Source organism: Nuphar pumila, chromosome 15 (genome assembly GCF_984573655.1).
Source record: "Nuphar pumila chromosome 15, dmNupPumi1.hap1.1, whole genome shotgun sequence".
Lineage (NCBI taxonomy): Eukaryota > Viridiplantae > Streptophyta > Magnoliopsida > Nymphaeales > Nymphaeaceae > Nuphar > Nuphar pumila.
Window position 1 is genome coordinate 68,677,391 of NC_143263.1, and position 18,309 is coordinate 68,695,699.

The following is an 18,309-nucleotide window of genomic DNA, read 5'->3' on the forward strand; positions in this document are numbered from 1 at the left end:
ATGTTTCTGGATTATTGGCTCGATGCGGCCATCTTCATTCTTGCCGAGTCCCTTGAAGGGTTGATAACCATGCTTCAGGAGCAAATCAAATCCCTTTTTTGCCTTCATGAATTGGGGAAACAATGGGTGGTCCTTAATGGTACTGTAGTTGATCTTGCCTCCAACCTTGAAAATTGAGGACCTTTCCATCGGGTCATGGCTACCGTGTGCAGAGATGGCTCTGATGATGCCTAAAGTATTTCTCAATTTTCTCCGAGGTTGATCTCTTCGCTTTCCCTGATGCTGGGAATATCCGCATTGAATGATGGCCGAGGAATCATGGGCTGCGGGAGCCTTTCTTCTGGGTCTTCTCCCAGTACCGTGGTTATCATTCCACCTTTTGACCATTTTACACATTGATGGAGGGTGGAAGGCACTGCATTAGCATTATGAATCCACGTCCTTCCGAGCAGCAAGTTGTAGGTTGGTGGTACATTAACCACGTGGAAAAGCACTGAATGCACTGAATAGTTGATGAACACCTCCAGGAATATCTTCTCTTTTGCCGTTTGACCATGGTTGTCAAATCCATATATTGTGATGGGATCTGGGATGTATTCTTCATCTTTGATCCCTAATGCTTTTGTGGTCATCTCGGGACATATATTGAGGCTGCTGCCTCCATCTACTAGCACATGGGGTACTGTCATTCCTCTGACTCGAACGACAATGTACAGAGCATTATTGTGAAATGAATGAGGTTTTGGAAGGTCCTCATCCGAGAAGGTAATTGGTGCATTGGTCATGGCGGAGTTCACAATTTGTGCCATGTCTTCAGGAGTGGTACTGGGCTTAACTTTGATTTTCCTGAGCAGATCATCCAGTACTTGTCGGTGCTTGCTAGAATTTTTGGCCAAATCAAAGATGGAGACATTGGATAGAGCGGTCAGAGGCTTCTGACTTGAATTTTCTGGCCTTGGTCTAACAATTTGCTTGAAGAAGTCAGGAGTTCCTTTTGATTTGGGGACTGACTTCACAGGTGCTTCAGAAACTTTCATCTTGCCGAATGTTGATATTAGGTCCATCTTCTTAGAAGCTGGAGTTGCCTGTCGCAGCACTGACACCTGATGCTGAACCTGGAGATCTTGTGCAGAACATGGCTTGATGTGCTCATGTGGTAAGAATGGCTGTGCCGACACTACTGCTGTGGTGTGTGGAGGAAATGGCTGATTGAGGATATCCATCTTCTCTTCTTCTTCGCCTTCCACTAAAAGATTTTTTTCAATGAGATCTTGCACGATGTTTTTTAGAACAAAGCAGTTCTCGGTGTTGTGTCCCACTGTCCTGTGGAATTTGCAGAATTGATCTTTCCATTTTCCCATGGGCACAGGGGGATCGGCCAATCGGGGCAACTTAACCATCTCTTTTGATAGCATGTACTCGAGCACATCCTCGAGTGATTGGTCAAGAGGAGTAAATTTTCTGTCGTAACTCCATCCTTCATGCTTAGCTTTCTCGCGCAGCTTCGGCCCTTGATCCTGCTGAGGAGGCTTGCTGTACTGAGGAGCAGGCTTTGCTTTTTGGTCCTTGTTGTTTGAACTGCCGGTGCCGTAGCAGTAATCTTTCTTCTGCCCTTTGTATCGATTTTGGCCTTTGTTGCTGTTGCTGACAGAATAAGTGAAGTGGGCTTTCTTTTTCTGCTCACCTTGGGAGTTGTTCTTGGAAAAGGTGAAGCCTTCATAGACTCCATTTTTCACACTTAGTTCGAGCCATTCGGCTCGTTCAGTCAGCTCAATGAAGGTCTTGGATGGCGCTGTGGAGATCAATCCCCTTAACGGCTGCGAAAAATTGTTGAGGATCTGGGACAATGCATGCCTTTCCGAGATAGGATCTCTCATCTTATTACAGGCTGATCTCCATCTGTGAATGAAGTCCCGTGCTTTTTCATTCTCATTCTGCCTTAAATTGCAGAGATGACTTAATGTAGGAAGCACCTCTGTGTTGAACAAGAAGCGTTCAATAAAGAGATTCACAACTTTGTCGAACTCCTTGAGTTCGATGGGGTTGATATACTCAGCATACCACTTGGCTGCAACTCCTTCCAAGCTGCGGGGGAAGCATAGAAACAATGCTCGGTTATCCCTTTTGAACCTCGAGCATTCAGCAAAGAAAGTGGCGAGATGCGCTTTTGGGTCGCCAGAACCATCGAACTTGATGAATTTACGGGGGAGATTCTCCAGATCATCATCCCCTTCTAAGCCGTCATAGAAGTTCTCACTGGTGAAGGCTTTCTTGCCCTTGTCGCGGGCTTGGAGATCCTTGACAACTCGGGCCATTTCTTTAAACTGCGCTTGCAAAGGTTCTTCTTTATCTCGGCTCTTTGATTTGCGACTTTTACTTTGGCCACGTTTCTGAAATGCCGGAGGCACTTCATATTCTTCATCTGTATCTTCAATGGAGTCTGATTCATCTGAGATTTCCTCTGGCTGGATCCGCTTCTTGGGAGCCTTCTTACTCCTGCGACCATGGAACTTTTCTCTAAATGGATCCCTTTCTGAGCTGGTCCCGGGCTGTTCATTCATTATCTTATTCATCATTTTTCTGAACATGGCATACATTTGAGGGTCTATACCGTCATCTTCTTGCTGCTGCTCTTGACTCTTCTCGGATCGAGGGGAACCCATTTCTTCTTCCGAGGCTGACGAGTACTGGGATGCCGTGGTTCTTTTGCCTGATCTTGTCTCAACCATCAAATGATCTGGATGCTCTCTGCAGGGCAAAGACCTGATTAAATTATGAAGGAATTGGCTTTTGGAAGAAATATTTGCTGGAAACATGGCAGACAATTTGAAAAAGATATCCCATTACTAGGGACTGAGTCGTCGCGGGAATCACGACAATTGTGTTGTCATTTAAAAAGAGAAATAAACAATGAAAAATGCGCCTTGTTACCTAGGCGAGGTCGTCAAACCCTCATAGAGAGAAAGAAAACTTTATTGAAATGAGAAAATAAAACTTGTATTGATCTTGACAAAGAGGTGGAGGACAAACAATTTGCCACCATTCACGATAATCATCAGATACTCTAGGACCAGGAAAGATTTTAAGAGAGACAAAGGAATCCCAGTTGTAGCGGGCAGAATGATATGCCCCAGACCATTGTGCGGAGGTGAGATCAAACTCTGCCATAACTCCTGATAACAAGCGGGCTTCAACGTACTGCTGCCTTTAAGAGAACTGCCGAACACATCTCTCTGGTTGGTAATAAGTGCAGAAGAAAGGTCCCAGCAACTTGAATCGCTTGCCATAAGCGTACGTATATCTAGGAGGAGACAACTTCCGATCAAAATAGTCCCAGACTACGTCATCCTCTTGAATGTTGTTGATCATAGACCGGTACTGCGCCACTGGAAGGAGTTCTTGACCATTATATCTGAAAGAGCTTGCTTGAGCTGGAACATGCTGGAAGAACCAGGATTGAAGTGCGTAGATGCAACCTTCAACTAAAATGGATTCTCCAAGTGAGAATCGAGTCAGACCTCGATATAGGAAGGCGAGCGCTGCCATGGCTATGGAGAGGCGATTAGTCTGCCGACTTCCCCATTTTCTCATGAGCTGAATTATTCTAATGTCCATGTAGTTTTGTCCATCTGGGAAGAGGGATAATCCTACAGTGCATAGAACCATTGCATTCTGAATCCTTTCTTTGGCTGTTCTTGATAGCGAGCTGACTTCGACAAAGGTTCCGTACTGGCGGTACAACTCAAGTAGGTCAACATATTCATTTCCTTCCAACTGGATCAGAGGCCAAGATCGACGGCCTGTCATACGAGCTAAGGAGTCTTGGGGGTCCAAACCCTTGACATTGATAAGGAATTGATGCTCTAATGGGTCTCATGGTTGACCGACTGGTTCTGGTAACCCCATGATTTCTGAAAATTCATCCATTAAGACGGTCATTTCTCCCCATGGGAACCAGAAGGTGCACGTTCGAGGATTCCATCGCTCCGCCATTGCATGGATCAGGTTGCCATTGATGGTCTGCTTTCCGACTGCTGATGCCAGTTCTAATCCGCACTCGCTCAATTGGTCCGGGAACATTCGGGAAAAGCTTTTTAGCCAGGAATAGTACCACTGGGGAATGAAAGTTCCGGTGCTAAGGGCTCGATGCTCAGGACGACCTTGTCGCACCTCGTAGGAGATGTGACCTTCAGGAAAGATAGGATCGACTTGACTGGATGCCATCGAACTGAAAAACAGAGAAAGACTTAGAATGAGACTTAGGAAAATGTGAGAAATTTTGAAAAATTTTGCAGGCAGGATAAAAATGCAGCTAGAAATTCGAGATCCAGTAGAAAGGTAGAATGTAAAATCGCCTGAAGTTTTGGAAGAAATGGGATATTTGGAAAAATCATCCAGGGTTTGAGACAAAGATCTTGTGGAAAATAAGGATATTTTGAAAAAGACCTAATGAGAAAAAAAAAACATTGGGAAATATAAAGAATGGAGAAAATCATACATACAATCACATCCTGCACAAACATTTATGCACATTCATCATTCCCTAAAAGGCTGACTCTAGATGCATCAATTTGAAAACAGCTGTAGGACCCTAATCCTAACTCTAAGTTCAGATCATCTTTGTCCAATCCAGTTATGCCGATATACTCGAACCAAAATCCGAGGTACGTGGCATAGAATTTCAACTCTGGTTCTAAGGTAAGGTTTTCCAACATCCTTGAGCGCCTACCGATATACTTCGGACTGTGGCCCGCGGTACGTGGTAGGGGGGTGTTAACCCAAATAGTTGTCCCAGTTGTGAGGCTCTGTCCCGAACTAGGGTTCTGGAAGAGAGCCCAGCAACGTGAAGACCGGGTAATAATAGGTAATTGAGGTTTTGAAAAATGATCACATGCAAGAAATAGATGGCTCTAAGTCCTAGAGAGATAGACTTTTGAAAATCTTTTGAGGAAGCATACATTGTTTGCATTCAGATCCTAAATTAAGGAGAGTTGTATTTAGACCTAAGTCTATGTGAACATGAAAATTTCTCCTTAATCTGGTCCTACCAAACCATGCCTAGTCTATATGCAGTCAATGTCAGCGAGGTCAGAATCTAGGCTCCTAGGCTCACATGATATTGAAAGTAAAAGAGCTGACATTTTGTGAACATAATTTTGATGATTAAACTAAGTCAAGCATAATTTAGGTCAGACAAGGACAGGTCCCATCACGGTCGCCAAACCTGGAATGTAAACCTCATCAACCATTGAAAAGGGTTTACAGAGCACATGACACGAACCATGAGATCTAATTCTTGCAGATGCCGAATAAGACAGAAAAGAAAAAGAAAAAAAAAAGAAAAGGGCTTTACCTTGGTTCGGCAGAAGTGAAGATGCGCTTCCTAACAGGGTGAGCTGATCTTCCAGAGGTATGTGGAAGGGCTACTGAGTGCCAATCGTTGAAGACTTGTCTTTCCTTTGAAGTGTGCCGCTGGACTGCTTCTGCTGCTGAGCTGAAGACACGGCTGGTCTCCTACTGATGGGCTGAAAGGGAGGAGAAAATGATCGACTGGGTTGAAGAAGATGAGAGCAGGCACACTTCTGAGCGAGAGATGTCCGAAGTTAGGGGCAATCGCTCCTATTGGGTCCTTCCTCTCAGGTTTTGTTGGAGTTCCTTGGCCCTTGGCTGAAGGAAGGGCCTCCCAATGGTGAGGGGAGAAGCTGTGAAGAAAAGGGGCGTTAAACGATTAGGGCCAAAATCAAAAAGTCCTCCTTTTCGGGTGGCTTCAGCCCTCTTTTTCAAAGAGCTTCCGCCCTTTCAGCCCGAAGCTCGGGCTTCGTTGCGCAAAGTTTTGATAAGTTTTAAAACGAACTAACTTTTGAAAAATTTCAAAATTGTCGCCATTTGGGAGGGGCGGCTCCTTTCTTCCAGCAGATTTTTGAAACTTAGGTAAAATGGGGTCTTGGGTAGGGTTTCACGGTGGCTCCATCTTGGGGCTGAAAAGTAATAAGGTAAAAAAAATGAATTTTGTTGTGGTGGTGCCACCTCAGCTGAATTTGAAAACCTTTTGAGAAAACAAAATTTTGCTTTTCTTGGCAAGAAGCCTTAGTGGGGTGCCACCTACGTGGGCCCACTAAATATTTTATTAAAAATTAAATCAAATAAAAGAATTCCACTTCCAGATGGGCACTGTTTTCAAAATAAAAGAAATATTTGAAAATTCTAGTGTGACACCACCTTGAGGCGGGTCCCACGTCACTTATTTGAAATAAGAGCCAAGTGGAATTTTTGGAAATTTCATAATAGTAGGCTAGTTTTGGAAAAACATAAGCAAAATTTGGCTTGATTTCAAAACTTGGAAGAAAATGGTTCTTCAGGGCGAAATTTTGAAAGAATTCAGTCTTTTTGTAAAAATTTGAAATAAGATCTTATGAATTTTGAAATTGTGTCCCCCTCTTTCCAACTGGCGAGATTTTGAAATGTCAAAACCATCCAGATTGTTTTCTTGAGAAAACTTTTCGTAATTCGGGGTCCTGGGGGTAAAATGGGAAGAATTGATAATTTTAAAACCCAGGGTTTGGAAATCAATTTTGAAAAGTTTTAAAATCAAATCTGGATTGACAATTTCGAAAAATCAGGAGTTCTGGATCTCAAAATGACATGCTGTGCAGTGAAATGATATGAAATGCTCGTGCAATGCTATGCAAAAGACCTGTCCTACAAAGTTGCCATTCTGAACTTGAATTTGAAAATTCTGACTTTTGGTTAAGCATGAGATTTTGAGAATTTGCAATTTGAGGGTGTCTCTGAGTCTAAATGGAGAAGTCTTGAGACTCGAGAATGGAATTTAGGACTCTCTGTAAGGTTCCATCTTGGAAAATGACCATTTTGCCCTTCCTTGGTTCCAGAGAACTGAAATGTGATGCTTGGTGGAAATGTCAAGAAGGTGAGTGAAAATTTGGGGTGTTTACAGCCACACATCCATCCCTTTTGATATTTTTCAATTTCAATATAAAAAAAATGATTTTCTCTAAGTCTTTCTCCTCAGAATCGATTTTCTTAGAAACCCTTTTGATTTTCAAGAAATTTTCTCTCTTTTCTGAATCCAATTCACGATTTTCCTTTCTTCAGAAATATTTTCCAAATATGGCTCATGATTTTCAAAGTGTCTTTTGTTCCAAGTATTTCAAATATTCGAAGCATCCATCATGTTTTCAATCAAAATTTTTTGAAGTCATAGCACATGCCAGATTCTTTGTGCATTTAGGAATAGAACATCGATTTAGACAGTTGAGTAAAGCAAAACACATGATTGATCCTTTATTTGATTACCTCCGGTTATGGAGTCATGAATGGTTGAACCTCGTACCGACAAGCGAGTCTTTTTCCCATAAAGTTTTCAAAACAGAGGCGAGTAATTTAAAAAAAAAACTTTTTCAAAGGTCAGTTTGACTTGCAAAAGTAAAATTTTGCAATGATAACAGGTTTGGCAACCCTGATAGGACTTGTCTTCACCTTATCAATTTTGTGCTTTGCTCTATTCAACTGGTCAAAATCGTATTCTAAAATGTCAACTATATTTCATGTGAACCTAGGAGCCTAGAATCAAACCCAACTGACATAGATTGCATGTAAACTTAAGCATGGTTTGGTAAGATCGATTGAAGAGGCATTATTCATGCTCATATAAACTTAGGTCAAATACAATCCTCATCAATTTAGGATCTGATTGAAAACAATGTTTGCTTCTTATAATTTTTAAAACTCTACTTCTTTAGGTCATTAGAGCCTTTTGTTTTCTTGCATATTGATTATATTTCAAAAACAACCCACCTATTTTTACCTGACCACCACGTTGCTAGGATTTCTTCCAGAACCATAGTTCAATACAAAGGCTCACAACCGAGCTACCTATTTGGGTTGATCCTCCCTGCCATGTACCGACGACCATAGTCCAAAGTATATCGGCAGGCACTCGAGGATGTTGAAAAACATGAGCCTAAAACCAGAGAAAATTGTTTTTATGCCTCGTATATCGAGCATTGGCTCAAATATATCGGCATAACATGATTGGACACAGATGATCAGAACCTTAGAGTTAAGATTAGGGTCCTACAACCATTTCAAAATTTGGTGCATTTAGAGTCAGCCTTTTAGGGAATGTCGTATGCGCATATTTGATTGTATAGGATGTGATTAAATGCATTTTAGTTATTTTCCTTTATTTTCTTATATTTTTCAATAAATTTTCTGAAAATCCTGGATGATTTTTCAAAAATCCTCTATTTTCCTTCAAAACTTCAAGCAATTTTTCATCCTTCCTTTCCTTTGGATCTCGAAATTTCAGCTTTATTTTGATCCTGCCTGCTATTTTCTTTAAGAAAAATCATGTGTTTTCTCATGGATTTCAATCCTGTTTTGAAAATCTCTTCACCTTATTTTCCAGTGAATTTCATGATCATGGCAGTGGAAAATTATCCGCCCACCTTCCCTTTTGGGTTTACCTTAGTTGCGTAATTCTTTCGTCGAAGTAACAACGTAATTGTCGCAATTCCATTGATAACCCAATCTCTGGTAATAAGATATCCTTTCAGAATTGCCAACCTGATCTCATCAGATTTTTCTCTTCTCCTTTTCATTCAAACTGGTGCGCTAAAAAATGTTTCCCCATCCTTACCATCCCCTTTGTCCTATAGAGAGTATTGACATTGTTGAATGGTTCAGACCAGATCAGGCAAGAAGACTGCACCATATCAGCGTGTCAGCGATATTAGCAGCGAGCAAGAAAGGATGAGTTCCCCGAGTTTGGTCAGAGGATAGGGTCAACAAGATAGTAATGACATCAATCCTGCCATGTATACCTTATTACAGAAGATGATGGCCAAGATGCAATCAGAGCAAGCTGATGCTAGCTCAGGAAATGTGTCATCCAGGAAGAAGGCTAAGGGCAAAACCATCAAGAAACATATCAAAATTGCTCAGAAAAAGGTTCAGCGGGACAACGAGTCTGAAGGTGTAGATTAAGCAAAAGAAGACTCTGAAGAGGAACAATAGTTGTTCATTCAAGAGCTCAAATCTATTAACCAGTTAAAGAAGCAAACCTCAATAGTCGATGATCTGATCCAGCTTCAGCTGAAGGAAGTGACCAGGATGGTCAAGGACTTATAAGCCCGCGATAAAAGCAAGAAAACCTACACAAGTGAGGACTTCTATGATGGCCTTCAAGGGAACGATAGTCTGAAAGATCTCTCCCGCAAATTTGTCAAGTTTGATGGGATTGGCGATCCCAAAGCTCACCTAGCCATGTTCTTCATGGAATGCAACTGATTCAAGAGAAACAATCGGGCTTTGTTCAGATGTTTTCCACACAGCTTAGAAGTCTCCACAACTAAGTGATACTCCGAGCACATCAATCCAATCAAGTTGCAGGAGTTCGATAAGGTGGTCAATCTTTTTATCAAGCAATTCCTATTCAACACTAAAGCACTTTCAACGCTCAATCATCTCTACAATATGAAAAAAAGAGAGATAATGAAAAAGCCAAAAACTTCATCCTCATATGGAGGGGTACTTGCAATAAAATGGGAAACCCCATCTTAGAGGAGCACAGACTCCAAATTATCCTCAACAACTTCTCGCAGCCCCTGAGAAGGCTTATTTTCACCTCACCTTCCATGTCTTTCATTAAACTTACTGAACGAGTCGAGTGGCTCGAGATAGGGATGGAGAACGAAGTCTATGAATGTATCACCCTCGTCAAGAACAATCAAGATTAAAAGAGGAAGACAAACTTCATCCTCTCTGCCACCTCCGACAGCAATGACAACAAAGGTAGCAAGGACAACCATGCAGGTCAGAAGGAGAAGTCTTCTAAGCACAATGACAAACCTATTCAGTCCAACTTTCAATAGAAAGAAAAGATAAAACATGACTGTTGGGGTAACGATTACAAGTTCACTCCTCTAGAGCAGTCACTCGACGAAGTCCTTGAATATATGCTGACCAAGGAATTAGTAAAGCTCCCAAAAGCCACAGACCCTCCAACGATCATGGGAAGAATCATGAATCAGTTCTGAAAATTTAATCGAGCAGTAGGGCATGACACCGACCACTATTTTGTCTTCAAGAACATTGTTCAAGACCGCATTGACAAGAATCTCCTTGTTAAAGAGGAAGAAGACACCAGTCAGCCATCTCGACTGAGCTTTTTCTTGATCATTCAAGAAACTGACAATGCTGATGCTTTCCCATTTCTCATCTCGCTTTTGTCATTTTGAAGGGATGGTGTAATCCCATTTTTCTTTCCTTGATTTGCCATTCTTCCTTCAATGCATCAATAAAATTAGCAACTTTTCTCATAGTTGGCTCCATCTTCATTGTTGCTCTTTCTCCTTCTTTGTAATATGTCTTTTTACTAGGTGAAACCTCTTTCAGAGTGCCTCCTCAATCGATCAAGAAGTCTGTTACCTTGTTACCTTCAGAGAGCGTTCGTTAAATACCAATTATTTATCCTTTTGTTCAATGTTTTATTCCCTAGTCATACCGGGGCATCTTTTAAAAAACTGTTTTTACCTCAAAACGTCATATACGCAGGCATGATCAAACAAAATCTCTCACCATTCATTTGCATTTATTGGTATTCATTTGCCTCTATTTGCATTCATTAGCATCAATTCACATTAAATTCATATACCCATTCAGGATAAGGGATAATTCTGAGACTCTTGAGAGTTGTCTATGACAATTGCAAGGGTGAAAATTGAAATTCTTTCATCACAACCACTAAGCACTTGTAGAGTATCGGTCTTCTCAAGATCAACCCTCGGGTTGAGTCACCTTTCAAAACGACCATCACCAATCTTTTCAAATTTGACTCTAGGCTCTAGTATTTTTATAAAAAACTAGACTTACTGGTTTTTCATGATTGATTTCCTTTTAAAACCAGTATCTTTTTCAAAACTCAACCCACAGGTTGAAATCTCCTTTAAAAAACCAACCTTACGCTGGACTTACCTTCAAAACCCAACTTCCGAGCTGGTTTAGTTTTCCTTTGAGATTCAGGTTCCGACTCAAAATTTCTAGTTTTTCCTTTAAAGATTTGAGTTTTGACTCGAGTTTTCTCTCCTTCAAATCCAAGAATTGGTCTAGTTTTTTCTTCAGAGATTTGAGTTCCAACTCAAATTTTCTTTCCTTAAAATCGAATTGGTCTAGTTTTTCCTTCAAAGATTCGAGTTCTGACTTGAATTTTCTTTTCTTAAAATTTGAATTGGTCTAGTTTTCCTTTAAAGATTTGAGTTTCGACTCGAATTTTCCAGTTTTCTTTGAGATTCGAGTTCCAACTCGATTTTTCTTTCCTTAAAATTCAAACTGTTCTAGTTTTACTTCGAAGATTTGAGTTCCGACACAAATTTTCCAGTTTCCTTTGACAATTTGAGTTCCAACTCGAATTTTTTTTCAAATCCAAGAATTGTTTTAGTTTTCCATTGAGATTCGGGTCCCGACTCAAATTTTTCAGTTTTTTTTTGAAGATTTGAGTTCCGACTCGAGTTTTCTCTCCTTAAAATCCAAGAATTAGTCTAGTTTTTTCCTTCAGAGATTCGAGTTCTGACTCAAATTTTTCTTCCTTAAAACCGAATTTGTCTAGTTTTTCCTTCAGAGATACGAGTTCCGGCTCAATTTTTTTTCCTTAAAATTCGAATTGGTTTAGTTTTCCTTCGAAGATTTGAGTTCCGACTTGAATTTTCCAGTTTCTTTTGGGATTCAAGTTCTGACTCAAATTTTTTTTCCTTAAAATTCAAACCATTCTAGTTTTCTTTTGAAGATTTGAGTTTTGACTCAAATTTTCCAGTTTTCTTTGACAATTTGAGTTTTAACTCAAATTTTCTTTCAAATCCAAGAATCGTTTTAGTTTTCCTTCGAAGGTTCGAGTTCCGACTCAAACTTCCTAACTTTTCTTTAGAGATTCGAGTTTCAATTCGAACTTCCTAATTTTCCTTCAAAGATTTGAGTCCCAACTCAAACTTTCAAGTTTTTCTTTAAAGATTCGAGTTCTGACTCAAACTTTCTAGTTTTCTTTTGGAGATCCAAGTTTCGTCTTGGACTTTCATTCCAAAATTCAACTTTCAAAGTTGATCTTTTATTAAATATTGAGTCTTTTCAGGGCTCAGTCTAGTCACAGATATGTTAGTTGGATATCAATCAATTTCTTTCACTAAGGATTTCAAGATATTTTGCCAATTTATCATCAAAAATAGTTGTTGATCTCAAATTTTTATTACATAAAATTTTACCTCAAGTTACCTTCAGTGTTCTCTCCAAAAGGACAAATCTCTTGCGGAGAAAGAAGAAAATTTAAGCTTTTTTTGCTGGTCAACCAAAATGATGAAGAAAAATCCTTGATATGACTAGCAAAGGAAAAAATCAATGATATTGAAAAGGCATACGTGAACCAGTATTGATCATAGCTATGGCACATTTTTAAAGATCATTCCTCTGATAACAGGGCAATGAAAATTTCCTGAACAAAAAAAGAATTCACTCAACCTCAATATCTCTTTAATCAATCAAGCTGCAACTAACTATCTACAAAAGGAATCTCTCACCTATTGTCAAGTTGAAGACGAATGGATGAACTAGACCCCCGGGGCCAAAGAAGACTCAGATCATCTCCGAGTTGAAGGAGCATGTGACGTGTCCTTCCAGGGAAAGTTTAAATCATCACCAAGTTAAAGACTGATGCAATGAACCTCCCGACAATCTCTAAAAGATATTTGATTTATCATAAAAAGATTTTCAATTCAAAAGACAATATAATCAATCTAATTCTTGGGACTAAAGAAGACTTAGATCATCTCCAAGTTGAAGAAACATGTGATGCATCTTTTCAAAGAAAATCAGAACATCACCGAGTTGAAGACTGATGTGATGAAATTCTCGTCAAATCCCAAGAGAGCATACTTTTCATGTCTCAAAAGAGTTTAAAAGACCTTTAAGGGATTTCAATCAAAGAAACAATATTATCAATCTAATTCCTGAGACCAAAGAAGACTTGACACATCTCCAAGATGAAGGAGTATATGACATATCCTTCCAGGGAAAATCAAAACATCACCAAGTTGAAGGCTGATGTGATGAAATTCTTGCCAAACCCCCAAAAAAGCTCAATCTCTATGTCTCAAAAGAGTGTAAAAAGATCATCATGGGTAAACCCCAAATATCAAACTGCCAAAACTGCCAAAAATCTTCTTTACTTATGTGAAATTCTTTTATCAATATCTTTTCATAAAACACTTTTATAAAACCGAGAATATCTTCCTTTCTTTTCATATCAAGGAAATGAATAACTTCCTTAAAGAAACTCAACAACAATAATTTGATCTTGCTTTTGGATTCTACGGAGTTAGCCCAATTGGAAGTAATACTCTAGGTATAAGAGGGAATATCTTCCAAGCAAATGTGCTTACTCTCAATTACTCTGAATCAACTACAACTTTTATCATTTTTGTAATATTTTCTAGCTATCCTAACATAAAACGAGAGCTCGATGTCCATTTTGATACATTCTGGCCTCACCTTATACCTCTTTAAAAGAGTCGCCCTATTTATCTTTCGTATTGTCGAAAGAATCGCCCTACTCCTCTCTGAAAGGATTGCCCTATTCGTATTTGTCTTTCGCATTGTCGAAAGAATTGCCTCACTCCTCTCCGAAAGGATTTCCCTACTCATCTTTTGCATTATCGAAAGAATTGCCTCACTCCTCTCCAAAAGGATTGCCCTACTCATCTTTCGCATTGTTGAAAGAATTGCTTCACTCCTCTCTAAAAGGATTGCCCTATTCATCTTTTGCGTTAGCAAAAGAATCACCCTACTCATCTTTCACATTGTCGAAAGAATTGCCTCACTCCTCTTCAAAAAGATTGCCCTATTCGTCTTTCACGTTGCCGAAAGAATCGTCCTACTCCTCTCTGAAAGGATTGTCCTATTCATCTTTCGCGTTGCTAAAAAAATTGCCTCACTCTTCTCTGAAAGGGTTGCTCTACTCATCTTTCGCGCTGTCGAAAGAATTGCCTCACTCCTCTCTGAAAGGATTGCCCTATTCATCTTTTGCGTTGTCGAAAGAATTGCTTTACTCCTCTCCAAAAGGATTGCCCTATTCGTCTTTTGCATTGTCAAAAGAATTGCCTCACTCCTCTTCGAAAGGATTGCCCTATTTTTCTTTCACATTATCGAAAGAATTGCCTCATTCCCCTCTAAAAGAATTTCCCTACTCATCTTTCGCGTTGTCGAAAGAATTGCCTCGCTCCTCTTCGAAAGGATTTCCTTATTCGTCTTTCACGTTGTCGAAAGAATCACCCTACTTCTCTTAGAAAGGATTTCCCTATTTGTCTTTCGCATTGTCGAAAGAATTGCCTCACTACTCTCTGAAGGATTGCCCTACTCATCTTTCGTGTTGTCTAAAGGATTACTTTATTCATCTTTCACGTTGCCGAAAGAATTGCCTCGCTCCTCTCCGACATGATTACCTTATTCGTCTTTCGCATTGTCGAAAGAATTGCCTCGCTCTTTTCTGAAAGGATTGCTTTATTCATCTTTCGCGTTATCAAAAAAATTGCTTTGTTCCACTTCAAAAGAGCCGCCTCATTTGTCTTTTGTGTTATCGAAAGAATCACCCTTGCCCCTCTTTGAGAGAGTTGCCTTATTTGTCTTTTGCACTAACAAAAAGTTTGCCTTATACTTCTTCGAAAGAATTGCCTTATTCATCTTTTGAGTTTCCTCCTGCAATCTCATTTTTCTTACCTTTTGCAAACCCCTCTCGAATCTATTTTGTAAAATCTGGGTTCCATCATGGTTTCTTTATTCGAGGATTCCATATTATTCATGCCCATTCAGATTAAGGGTTACACCTGAGCCTTATTTCCTGAGGTATTATCTTCTTTCCATTCAGGTAAGGGCCAAGCCTGAGCCTCATTTTGATGAGGTGAATCTTCTTCTTCATCCCCCATTTTATATCTACCACCATTATCACCAGAGCTAATTCTTCTATACCGAGTCAGATTCTTCTAATTGAGTCATTTTTATAGCCCAAAGTTGGTGTGTGTCTTTTTGCCATTAAGCTCGACTCTAAACCGGCTTAGTATCAAAGAGTGACATCTGTAAATACCCCAAATTTTCCTTGTTCATCTTCAAACATCCCCTTTCAACAGATGCCAATCCTCTTAGGAGTTTAACCCTAGGTTGATCTTAGTTTAAGTGCCATTTTACCCCTATTTTGTTAGAAAAATTACCATTTTACCCTTAGATCACCTTAGATCTCAGCCACTCAGAATCAACAAAGCTCATTTTTAAGTTTAGAACAGTTAGAATGCCAGTCATTTCTAGCTCCTTTGAGCTCACGATGAGCGAACTATGTTCATTTCTTACCATTTCGACTAAAATCAGTTTATTTCTCAAGAAATGAGCTCATTTCTAGCTCAAATACAAGCTAATTGTCTTCGAGTCAATCAATTCCAGTCAATCATGTTTTTTTGAGTCTAACTTGAGCTCATCGAGAGTTCAAGTGGTCCGATTTTAGTTCAAATCCATTCCCCATATTATTGGAGTCCATTTTAGCTTATTTCAACTGAAATTGAACTAAATCCAGTCAGTTGAGCTAGTGTTTGAGCTCTAGATTTAGTTCATCTCAGTATTACTGACCTTTATTCTAGCTCAAACATAGTACATTTTTGTGACCCACTTCACTCCAGTGGTGATTTCTCACCATTTCTCTGAGAATTGGGTCATTTCTCAATCATTCAGCTTGAAAGTTTAGTTGAGTCAGTGTTTTTTTAGTTCACCTGAGTTTAGAAACCCTAGGATTCAGTGTAAACCAGTCGAAACCAGATAAAATCTCGTTCCAGTGTCACTCCATACCCTGCAGGGGAAAAATCATTTCTCAAATCATTTTGGTCTGAAACCTCATTTTATCATTCTCCCAGTTGGTACAACCACTAATCGAAGCTGAGATCGGTTCCTTTCCTAGAAATTTTAGCCATATCCGAGACTCAAATCACATTTGGATCGGATCCAACAGCGGGTCTGATATCTAATTATCAATTTTTGCCTTCGAACAAGAATGTTAAGTTCTTTGTCCTTGCCAGGGGCCCGGGACTTCAAATCCTTTGTCGAGGGTTTATATTTCATATCATTTTATACCATTTGATATCATTTCATGTCATTTCTCATTGTGTCATATCATTTTATTGCATTTCATTGCATTACATGTCATCTTCGAGGTCCAAATCTCTGCTTTTTCAAAATCTCAAATCCAGATTCGAGTTGCAAAACCTTATTTTGAAATCAATTTTAAAAACCAGGGTTTTAAATCGACATTTGCCATTTGGCCAATCCCAAGGGCTTTACATCCTTTATTAAAAAAACATTTTCCTTAGAAAAAATGATCTGGATTCGTTTTAAACTCGATTTTTAAACCAATTTCCAATTTTTACAACTTTCTTCGTGTGGGGCCCACCCTGTAGGGGTGTAAACCCTAATTTTTCATTTTCTTATCCAATTCCAATTCATTTTCATGTTTGACACATTTCAAAAAATACAAAAATATTAGTGATTATAGGTGTCATTTTGAAGCTTTTCGAAAAAATCATTTTTAACCCCTTTATTTTCAGGTTTTTAAAATCATTTTTTGAAAAATCAAATGGGGCCCACAGTAGGTGGCACCACATTTGAGAATATTTAGGTTAGTTTAGGGTTTAGTTAGTGTTCAAGTTATATTAGAAGTTTGAAAAAGTCAAAATTGATTTTAAAACTCTACCTTTATTTTAGTATTTTTAAACCTTGTTTTTAACCTTTAATTAAAGTTTTAAAAACTAAATGTGAGCCCACAAAGGTGGTGCCACATTTGAGGATTTTCAAAGTCAATTAGGACTCAATTAGTGTTAATTAGTTAGTGCCTTGTTAGGTTAAAACTCCCATGTAGAAATCCCCCCCCCCCCCCATCCCCTCCCGTTAGTTTTATTTGTTTTGAAACTCTTTTAAACAAATCTAACTCTTAATTAAGAGTTTTAAATTTTTTTATAAATAGGGCCATCTAGGATTTTGACTCCCATATCATCTTCTCTCCCTCTCTCATTGCTCTTTCTTCCTCCTTAAGTCCAGCATCCTCCATTGTTGCATCCCTTCCTCTTTTTATTTTTTTATTTTTTAATTAATTTTCTATTATTTCCACCATTGCTGCCCCCTTTTGTGCATGTGTTTCTCTTTTTTTTCATTCAAGGCCAATGCTCACGACCCAAGATGATGATCTATTGATCATCCATGGTTATTTTCACATTTTTGATCCGTTGGAATCGTTGGCAAATCGTTTATTATGTTAAATGTCCAAAAAAGATCGAGATTCAACCTTTTTATAGGTTGAATATCTCTTTTAATGGCTAAATCAAATTTGTAACTATACTTTCCTTAATTTTTTTGTTTATTTTATCATATTTATGTTTATTTTAGTTGTTCAAACATAAAATCATGATTCATTGCATTAGTTACACATTTTTTTATGTTTTTAGCATGAATAATCCATGTTATTTCATTCTAGGGTTTTAGATTTGTTATTTACAAATCTAACCATCTGTTAATATATTTATTTTACCAATTTAGATATGCTAATAAAATCTGATTTTTTTATGGTAAAATTATTCATATACCTACGATTTTCAATAAAACAATCAAGATTTTTAGAGATATGTAACCCTGTGTTCAAAAATCAAAGTCAGAACCTATTTTCTAAGTCAGAAAAATGCTATAGAAATTCAAGAGAATCTTTCTGAGGTCATATCTCCCTCGTTTGAGTTCCGATCGATGATCTGTAAAAAAGAAGCGTATTCCTCATGATGTCTACTGCAATCAGTAAATTTTTTATAAATTTCTATGGTAAATTTCTATGCTTCTTTGATCCAACAACAACGTATGTATTTCGTGAACTGACAGACCCGATTCATGGTTTGGGTCAACTTACTAGAATGATTTCTCCTTAACCGAAGATTGTATCGATGATCCGTAAAAAGACACAGATTTATCTACATGTCTAATTTCAGTGGTAAAAATTTCATAAATTTTCACTTTGTATTTCTATTTTTTTAAGGTTCACAATCATAGTCTGTATTTCTTGAGTGAAAATTTTGATTCAAATAATGGTTCAACTTGCTGGAATGATTTCTCCCTCACCGAAAATCATTTTTCCGATCCGTAAATAGGGTTTTTCTCTCTGTAATCTCTATTTTGTCTCTGTAAAATTTTATAAATTTTGATGTTGCTTTTTTATATTTACCTACACCCGAA